The 9,640-nt window shown below is 42.7% G+C and overlaps 1 long non-coding RNA gene across 1 annotated transcript in view; it reads right to left on the bottom strand.

Annotated features, from left to right (window-relative positions):
• Nucleotides 1-7,190: 7,190 nt before the first annotated feature.
• The window catches only part of LOC116097535, a 3,017-nt gene continuing 567 nt past the window's right edge, over nt 7,191-9,640 (bottom strand). Inside the window, exons 2-3 of the long non-coding RNA XR_004121460.1 lie at nt 9,238-9,279; nt 7,191-8,136 (exon numbers count right to left, since the gene is read on the bottom strand). This is a non-coding gene — a long non-coding RNA (uncharacterized LOC116097535). The remainder of the gene's footprint in view (nt 8,137-9,237; nt 9,280-9,640) is intronic.

Genomic DNA, 9,640 nt, shown 5'->3' with positions numbered 1-9,640 from the left:
GTTGTCACCGTCCTCTATCTGGATGTACTCACTTCCCAAGTTATTTGAGAGGACTCCATTGACTCCATTTAGGGCTCCTAAGATATCTCTCCCCAACAGATTGCCATCTCCAAGACTTCCCATTTGAAGGCTTCTTAGGTGGTGTACGCCAGGGAGCTGCCTTCTTCACCCATTAGCTGTGGCCCAGGAATTAGTCCCAATGCTATGGGACCTTGGATCAGAGTCCTGTCTGCTCTGATGTCAATTAGGCATTTAAATTGTTCTCTTCCAACTTTTATATTGAGTTAGGGGTGTGAGCCTTCAAAAATATTAATGACTCACCTGGGCAATAGTGGTGCACGCCGTTAATCCCAGCACTTGGGAGGCAGAGGCAGGAGGATTTGAGGCCAGCCTGGTCTACAGAGTGAGTTCCAGGACAGCCAGGGATACACAGAGAAACCCTGTCTCAAGAAAAAAAAAAAAAAATTAATGACTCACTAAGTTTTGTTGGCTTTCCCTCTTATTGTTTGGACTGAGGGTTGCCCATTTTGGAGTTTAAAGGCCCAAGGGGCTTGCCATCTTTATTGTATTTAGAATGGCAATGTTTTTCCCAATGGAATCTTTTAAGGTAGTGAGGACAAAGGCTTTTAGGATGTGCAGCTTCCACACCCTTAGATGGAACTTTCACCTTTCAAGTGTCCCTCCTTTTTACCTTTAAAACATTTTACTTATGTTTGAAGAGCCTCTGTGAAGGCCTTGGCAGGGGAGGCGGCTTTATAGGAAGGGTCCCAATGTCCTCAGTGACATTTTCCAAGCCCTGACACACCAGTAGAGTCGGTGTCCCGAATTCATGTCTTCCCAAACTCTGCTCTTAAGGACTTCTTTACCCATAGGATCAGGAATTTTGATTTCCAGGCTCAGGTTTGTTCGAAGAACAAAGTCAGAGAGGGTTTCCTCAGGTCCTTGCCAGAGGTGGAGAAGCAAGGAATCCCAGTCTTTCGATGCAGAATCAGGGGTTCTGCGATCCCAGGCCGTAAGGACACAAAGGTGTACTTGATCAAAGTACTCCAGAGGCTGGGTAACCTGTTATACTGTGGAAAAGTCATCTTGGCCCAAAAGCTTGTTGAAGCCCCAAGGGACAGTTTGGTGAGTGGAGGCGCAGCTCCACGGACCTGGGTTCTATCAGATGGAGGTTTATACAGGACCTCGAAAATAAGAGGGGCAGAGAGACAAAAGAAACGGAGGCCAAGTAGCTTATCAAGGCTTCAATTTACTTGAGAATATTTTGAACATTTATAGGCACGGGTAAGAACCGAAACCAAATTTCTAGGTACAAGATATTTGCATAACAAAAACACGGTAGCAGACATCAGACACCAAGGTCTCCAGAAACTCCAGAAACTTTAATGTTATGGGTAAGCCCATAACATTAAAGGCTTGTAAACAATGATCAATTACATTTCTACAGGCTTCTCCTGTATGCAGGGAAGCAAATATAAATCCTGAACAAGTGTCAATACAGACATGTATATATTTAAGCTTTCCAAATTCTGCATAATGAGTTATATCCATCTGCCAAATATGATTGGGCATAAGGCCTCTTGGATTTACCCCTAAATGTGGAACTGGAGATAAAATAACGCAATTAGGGCATTGTTTTACAATCATTCTTGCTTAGTCTTTGGAAATTTTATGTTTAAGTCTCAGAGTCTGGCTAGACAGATGGAACTTATCGTGATCCCGTTTAGCTAGTGCAACCGGACCTGAAACTAAGACTTCTACAAGAGCTGTCAATACAATTATTGCCTGCAGCCAATGGTCCAGGAAGACCAGAACGGGCTCGTATATGACCAATATAAGACTGATTTTTTTCGTGCAAGAATGACATTTTGCAATTGAGAAAATAAGGATCCTGCTGTAGAATTAAAATTAAACGTACCACATGTTTCTAATAAAGGAACTGACTATGCCATGTATAGGCTATTAGTGAACAGATTAAAAGCATCAGTAACAGTTTGAAATACATTTAATACTGTAGAATATTCAGCTAATTGAGCTGAGACCAGGAGTTTCTATGACTACCTGTTGATTATTTATAAGATATCCAGCTCTTTCTTTAGAGGAACCATCAGTAAATATCACAAGGGTGTTACTCAAAGGCTATAATGAAGTCATGTTAGGAAATATCACTTCATGTACATTTAAGAACTTTATCAGTTTATACTGAGGATAATGATTATCTCTAATTCCTTGAAATCCTATCTGAGCAAGCAACCAGTTCTGTGCTATTCTGTTTTAACCAGGAATCTTGATCTAAAGTAAAAGGCTGAATGATAAAATAAGTCAAATGATTGATCTAAAGTAAAAGGCTGAATGATGCCAAAATAAGTCAGTGCTTGCTTTCTACCAAGCACGATCATGTGGGCTACTGCCTCATAATATGGCAAGATATTACGTTTTGGAGACACCCTTGAATGTATCCACATGAGAGGTGCTTTTTGCCATAACAATGCTGTAGGAGCGTGAGTTGTATTGAAAATTAACAAATGCAAAGGTAAAGAATAACCTATGTAAGTAACAAATTGATTTTCAACAGCTCTTTCTACCTATTGTAAAGCTGACATTCCTTCTCTAGTTAAAAATCTAGGAGAATTTGAATCAGAATTACCTCTGAGAATATCAAATAAAGGTTTCAATTCTCCTGTAGTAAACTTTAGATAGGGACGAAGACAACTGATATCACCTAATAATTTTTGAAAATCATTTAAGGATTTTAATCTGTCTCTGTGAATAACTATCTTTTAGGGAATAACAGCTTGATCTGTGAGTGTAAAGCCTAAGTAATCATACGGATCCTGAGCTTGCACCTTTTCTGGAGCTGTCTGCAGTCCCTTCTCATTTAAGGCAACTTGTAAGTCTCTATATCATAGAAGTTCATCCTGAGGATTTTTCCTGCTAATAGGACATCATCTGGGCAATATATATCATTGGCCATTTTTTCCTAATAGGATCAATGACTTGTGCCACAAATTTTTGACATAACATAGGACTATTAGCCATGCCCTGAGGAAGGACAGTCCATTGATATCCTTTCATAGGTTCTATAAAATTAACAGATGGAACACTAAAAGCAAACCTCTCACAATCCTCAGGGTGCAAAGGAATTGTAAAGAAACAGTCCTTTAAATCAATAACTAATTTATAAAATCCTTTTGGAATTGCCACTGGAAATGGAAGTCCAATTTGCAATATTCCCATAACTACTTTTGTTTTATTTACCTTTCTTAGATCTTATAACAGTCTCCATTTACCTGATTTTTTCTTGATGACAAATATAGGCCTATTCCACAGGAAAATGGATTCCCTCAGATGTCCTGCTTCCAATTGCTCCTGCATTAGCAAAGAAGCAGCTTCTATCTTTTCTTGAGATAAAGACCACTGATCAACCCACACTGGAATATTATTAATCCACTGAATTTTATCTGCATGGGGCACAGGCGAGATAGTGACCATCATGGAAAATGTTTCAAACCTTTACTATTAGAATGAGGCTTAGGACCTCCAGATGTTCTAATGTCCTGTTTTGACCTATTGAGCTATTTCATTAGGGCTGCACAAGACAAGAACCATTTGTGACAACAGATCTCTCCCCAACAGAGTAACAGACAGATTTGACATAACAAAAGGCTGAATTTGTCCTGAATTACCTTCCTCATCTCTCCAGGTTAGAAGCTTAGAGCTTCATTTTGGGTTATTGGCATAACCCATTCCTTGGAGATGAGTAATTGTCTCAGACAAAGCCCAAGTTGAGGGCCAGTCTTGGCCTCTAATGATAGTCACATCAGCTCCAGTATCTATTAAACCTTCAAAACTTTTTCCTTCAATAATTAATTTAAGATTAGGTCTTTTAGGGGCTGGCGAGATGGCTCAGCGGGTAAGAGCACCGACTATTCTTCTGAAGGTCATGAGTTCAAATCCCAGCAACCACATGGTGGCTCACAACCACCCGTAATGAGATCTGACACCCTCTTCTGGTGCATCTGAAGACAGCTACAGTGTACTTATTTATAATAATAAATAAATCTTAAAAAAAAACATATTAAAAAAAAAGGATTAGCTCTTTTACTAGTGATAGATTGGACCCAGTATACATCGGAAGAACCAAAACAACTCTGTCCTCTCTCATTTTTAACAAAATTAGAAGGCATTGGATACAGAAGGATTAAAATAAGCTGAGCAATTCTGATTAGCAGGTACTGTAATGATACCATGAGGTGAAGAAGCCATAATCCTAATTTCCCCCTGATAATTACCATCAATAGCACCTGGATAAATCTGCAATCCTTCCACAACTGAGCTAGTTCTCCCTATAAGCAACCCCCAAGTCTCTATGGGCAAAGGCCCAAAAACTCCAGTGGGCAGAATTTGAACTCTCATTTCTGGGTTTCCACTGTGTGGCAAGTGGAACAAAGGTCCAATCCTGCACTTCGTGGGGTTGCCCTGAAAAGTTCAAAGACGATTTCTTTGGCTGGGTGGCAGCCTCATGGCCCCATACACTGCCTGTTGTTTTAAAAAGGGGGGCCGGGGCTGGCCTCTCCATTCGTTTCCTGACCAGGTATTGTCTTGAAAGCCTTTTTTGAATCTACAATCTTTAGCCCAATGCTTCCCTCTGCTGACAGATTCTCGGGGCAGCGCATGATTGCTGCCTGCTTGTGGCTCCTAATTTTCTAGGATAATCATTTTTAAAATGATTCAGACTTACACATATAAAACATCTTTTATTCTCCTGCCTTTGCGCCAGGATCTCTTGAACCATAGTTCCCTGCAATGCAGCTGCCATAGCCAAACCTTGATTACAGGAAGGTCCACTATCTGCACAAAGGCGAATATATCCAGATAAATCCATCCAACCCTTGTGTGGCTGAATAGCTGTTCTGCACACTGCATTAGCGTTTTCATAAGCCAACTGTGTAATAAGCGGACCGTCCATATGAGAATCACCAAGGTTCTGCTCGCAGGTTGCTGTAACCTGGCTACGACATTTTGAAAAAGCTCCTCTGGACCTTGTCGGATGCCAGCTGACTTCCACCAACCTCGCTTTTCGTAGGCAATTGAATCCAAGCCCTGCTCGCTGCTATCGCAATTTGTGCATATACCCCAGCAGGATACTCAATCTGTCTAGCATTTCCTTCATACTGCCCTTCTCCCAGGAGCATGTGTAGATTCTATTCCGGATTACCTGACTCAGCATTCCGCGCAGCTGTCCTTTCTAATTTTCCACCATTCTGAACCCCAAAGTAAAAAATCAAATGCTTGCAATGTAGCCTTACATAAAGTTCTCCAATCTTGAGGTGTTAAATTTGACTCTATTACATTGTCCAAAAGTACCTGTGTAAATGGGGCGTTTGGACCATATTGAGCTACCGCTTCTTTTAGATCTTTTATCACCTTGAATTCTAAGGTCTAATCAAGCCATTCCACTAAAGGAAACACTAACACTCCCGAAGTGTCCTGCCCATTTTCCCGAGCCTGAATAACTGCTCTCTCTAAAGGCGAATGGCCTGTCTCTAGATTGCTGTTCTTTCTTTTGCCTGATACTGCCTTTAGTTCATTCAACTGATTAGTCAATTTCTGTAACTTGATTTCAAACTCCAATTTACTTAATTGTAAATCTCTCTGAGCCTTCTCTCCTATCATAGTAGACATAGAAGGAGCAGTGATACGATAGTAGACTTAGAGGGAGCAGATGATGCATATGAACGCCACTCCTCTCCACGAGACCTAGTAGATCTGCCTTCTGAGGAAGAATTTTGACTCTCTTCGCATTCCGAATCTGTGCTCTCAGAGTCCTGTGAGCTTGATTCGCTTTCTGACACTCTTTCTCCTCTATGATCTCCTGTACAAGTGCCCAAAGGCTGAGAGTGAATCTGTTCACCTTATTATTTCTCAGAGCTCTTCCAATTTTTTCCCAAGTCTTTGTATTTAACACTATTGCTTCTTGAAGCCATGGACAAGAAGATTTTATCTCATCTGAGAGACCTTTCAATGTATCTTTTTCTACCCTGATTCCCCTTGCCTGGAGCAACTTATCTGCATTCTTTATCACTGCTTTTGATTCGTTCAAACCCATCCTCACTGTCACACCTCCTAGGTAAATTAATCGCCGGGTCAGCACCAACTCAACCTGGCCCCATACACTTCTTACATGGAAATACTTCTACAATATAAAACTAAGGCCAGTGCTAGCATCAAAATTACCTACCGTGTAGAATGGTATACAACCTTTATCCTTTTCTTTTGAATTCTTTAGGTAGAGCTCTGCTTTGACAGTGTGTCCTTTATTTGTCCTCCGCCTCTGAGTCCACAAGTCCAGGCGCCATCTGTCTGAAACTGTCCCGCAGTTTCACGAACTTGAGTTCTCTCAGAAGGAGGACCAAAGGACCTGAAATATAGGGTTTGAGAACAAGAGAAACATAAAGCCAAGTTGTACCCCAATCAAGGCTTTGTACTTTACTTAGGGTATTCAGCATATATATAGGTACACAAGAAACCCAAACCGAATCTCTAGGTTACATGATATTTGCATAACATTAAACACGGTGCAAGAAGTCAGGCAACAAAGTCCCAAGCAATCAGAAGGTCTCCAGGCGGTGGGTGTCCCTAGCTCAGTGTGAATTTCCAGGCAGCTGCTCCAAGGAAGAACCAACAGTCTACAGAGAGCCGTGGTCCTGGCTCCCCAGGTGGTAGCCTCCAAGCAGAGACCACCAGAGTCCGAAGGCTGAGCTAAAAGGGGGAGGCAACAAAACCTTCAGGGAGGCAGTCAGAAGGAAGATAAAGGAGAAAGAGCCGAACAGTCCTCCGGTGAGGTGGGGCTGCCAATGTCCCCTGGGGAGGGGAGTACTCATCCTCTCCCGACTGAGAGTCCTGATGCTGTGCCAGATATGACTCACCAAACACTAATCAGTTGTTAACATACTGGTGTGTGGGAAGCCACGTTGTAAGCACATCGCCATTACAAGATGGCGATGACATCCGGCTTGCCCTTGGCATAAAAATGCCTTGTGCGCGTGTGCCTGTATCCGCGGCGGAGTGCCTTTGGTCACGTCAGATGGCCTGATCGTCTCACAGCCTATTATGAGTCGCCATGTCTGAGGCGGGCATAGAGCTCTATATAAGGGAAGGGTTTTGAGATAGTCGGGGTCCTCCTCAACTGAAGCTTGTGATCTCACTCTCAAGATGCATTAAAGCTTGTACTGCAGAAGGATCCTGTGTGTGCCGCGTTGTTCCTGCTGGCGGGAGGTAGCGCGGAACACTGGTGGTATTAGGATACAGAGGAAATGTGGAGCGAGGTCTTAGACTGGGGTGCAGCAGGTATGAATGACTTAGGAGACTGTTTCAAAGAATAGCTCAACTATTGAACTAGCAGGACTAGCTTATATAGCTCAAGTCATGGGGGAGGAGAGCACCCAGGACAAGGGAGAAGATGCTGCAGCAGGGGCAGAGCCTTCTAAGCACATCAGCTGGACTAGCAGACTGCTGGTCGCACGATTCTGAGAGGCCAGTTCTCTGACAGGAAAACAGAAGCCTAGCTGACTTTATCATAGCACAGCCGTTGTGTCTGTGGCCGTTGTGTCTGTGGAACGGAGTAGGCCCAAGGCTGAGTACTCAGGAAAGCTCTGTGCCTGACACAATCAGCCTGGAGTGTTTTGGATTCTCTGCATAGCCTTAGCTGTTCTGGAATTTGCTCTGTAGAATGGGCTGGCCTCAAACTCAGAAATCCACCTGCCTCTGCCAAGATTAAAGGTGTGTACTACCACTGCACAGCTCAGGCTGGGCTTATGTGTGACAGCTGTTCCCTTGCACATGGTGGTTGGCCATTTAGGGAGGAATTAGGAATAGAGTCTCCAAATGACAAGATTCCTAAGAAATACTGGAAGTAGGTTTCTATTTCCTAATGGCTACCCTCCCAGTTTAAGTTCAGGTAGCCATGTTAAGTACCTACAGCAACGGTAACGAACCACAGGGCTACTGTGCAACAGCCTGTCCTTTTGTTCATAAGGGGACAGTCTGGCAGGTAATGGTAGATCTGAGGACACTATTAGAAACATCAGGTTTACTCACCGTCAAGTAATTTCGCTGGCTTTACCTGGAAAAAAACTAGAGATAAGAAACAATCATTAACTAGAGACTTGATCCAGTGGGCGTAGGGGTAGGAGCTAGGGCATAGGGTGAGATTCCTGCACTGGAGATGGGTAGTTAAGTCCTTTATACTCTCTCTTGCACTTGCTCAGGTTTGGTTATACAGTAACAGCATTCTCTGAAGAGGTCATATGCTTCCGTCTACTGCTGACAGTAAAGTAAAGCCCTTCAGTCACACCTCCACGCCAGAGATGTGAGGGGTTTTAGAGTGGCTAGCGGGCTGACTCTGAATAGTGTCTGCTGGTTAGATGGAGATATGGTGAGATACAGTAGACTGTGGCCACCCCATGCCCACCAGACCATAGTTGCCAAGTTTACTGTGCTCATGTCTGGGAGAGCCACAGCGCTTTACATTGGAGAATGTAAAGTTCTCTTTTAGTCTATATATTCAAGACTCTTACTTAGATTTACAATGGTCTCTGAAAACATTTAACTTCAATTTGCTTCATTTCTCTATAGGGCATTTGAACATAGTGAGGTATCAACATGGTAGTTTAAATCACATAGGTTGTCTGCTCATTCCAGCTACAGCTATTAAGAGCACACATGGCAAGTATTAAGCCGGGACACCAAGAGGATCTTACCCTACACTCATTCTCCTGGAGACACTAGATCTCTCAACCATGTGTTGGACAATTCTGAGTTGCCAAAGTGTAGCGATCAGCAATTAAGAGCTCTGACTGGCTTCTCTTCTTGGAGGTAGGATCAATCCCTAGCACCCATATGCAAGTTCACAACTATAACTCCAATCCCAGGGGGATTCAATGCCCTCTTCTGGCCTCCATGGGCACTGCATGCACATGGTACAGACATGGAGGTAAAACATATAAAAGTAAAAATTTTATAAATAAAGCCAGATTTTTCAAAAGATCTTTTGTTAATATTGTGGTAAGTTTCTGACTAGGACTGACACATACAAAACTAAATAATGGAACTTAATTTACAGACACAAAATTCTCATGTTCTCTATATGCAATGAGAATGCCTCAAAATTAATCTGTTCCCACTATGAAGGAGACAAAGAAACCTAAAACCTGGACTCTATACACAGCTGCATACCTTTCTTCTGGAAGTCTGACCAGTTCATCTCAAGCTCCAGAGCTGCAGAACAAATATCAGAGGCAATTAGACCTGCAACAATGAGATAATAAAGCAACACCAATGTAGAGACTATGTTCGCATTAACTCCCTTTTTGTATAAGCAGAATCCTTAATGTACTACCCAGTGCATTGGGTCCATCTACTCAGGAATGTTAACACGGTTTTAAATGCAAAGCCCTATCTTCCTCTAAGCCAGCGCTCCCATTTATTACATTTGTGACTTTGAGTGTGCACACAGGAGTGCTGGCACACACATGAAGAATAACTCCAGAGTTGGCTCTCTCCACAAGGCTTGTCACTGCTAAGTCCTCCTCACTACATTCCCCAACCCCTCATCTAATTTAAAAAGATGTGGGGTGAC

The sequence above is a fragment of the Mastomys coucha genome, unplaced genomic scaffold (genome assembly GCF_008632895.1).
Source record: "Mastomys coucha isolate ucsf_1 unplaced genomic scaffold, UCSF_Mcou_1 pScaffold19, whole genome shotgun sequence".
In the NCBI taxonomy this organism is placed as follows: Eukaryota; Metazoa; Chordata; class Mammalia; order Rodentia; family Muridae; genus Mastomys; species Mastomys coucha.
The sequence above is the reverse complement of the archived record's forward strand: the minus strand, read 5'-3'. Positions and strand labels throughout refer to the sequence as shown.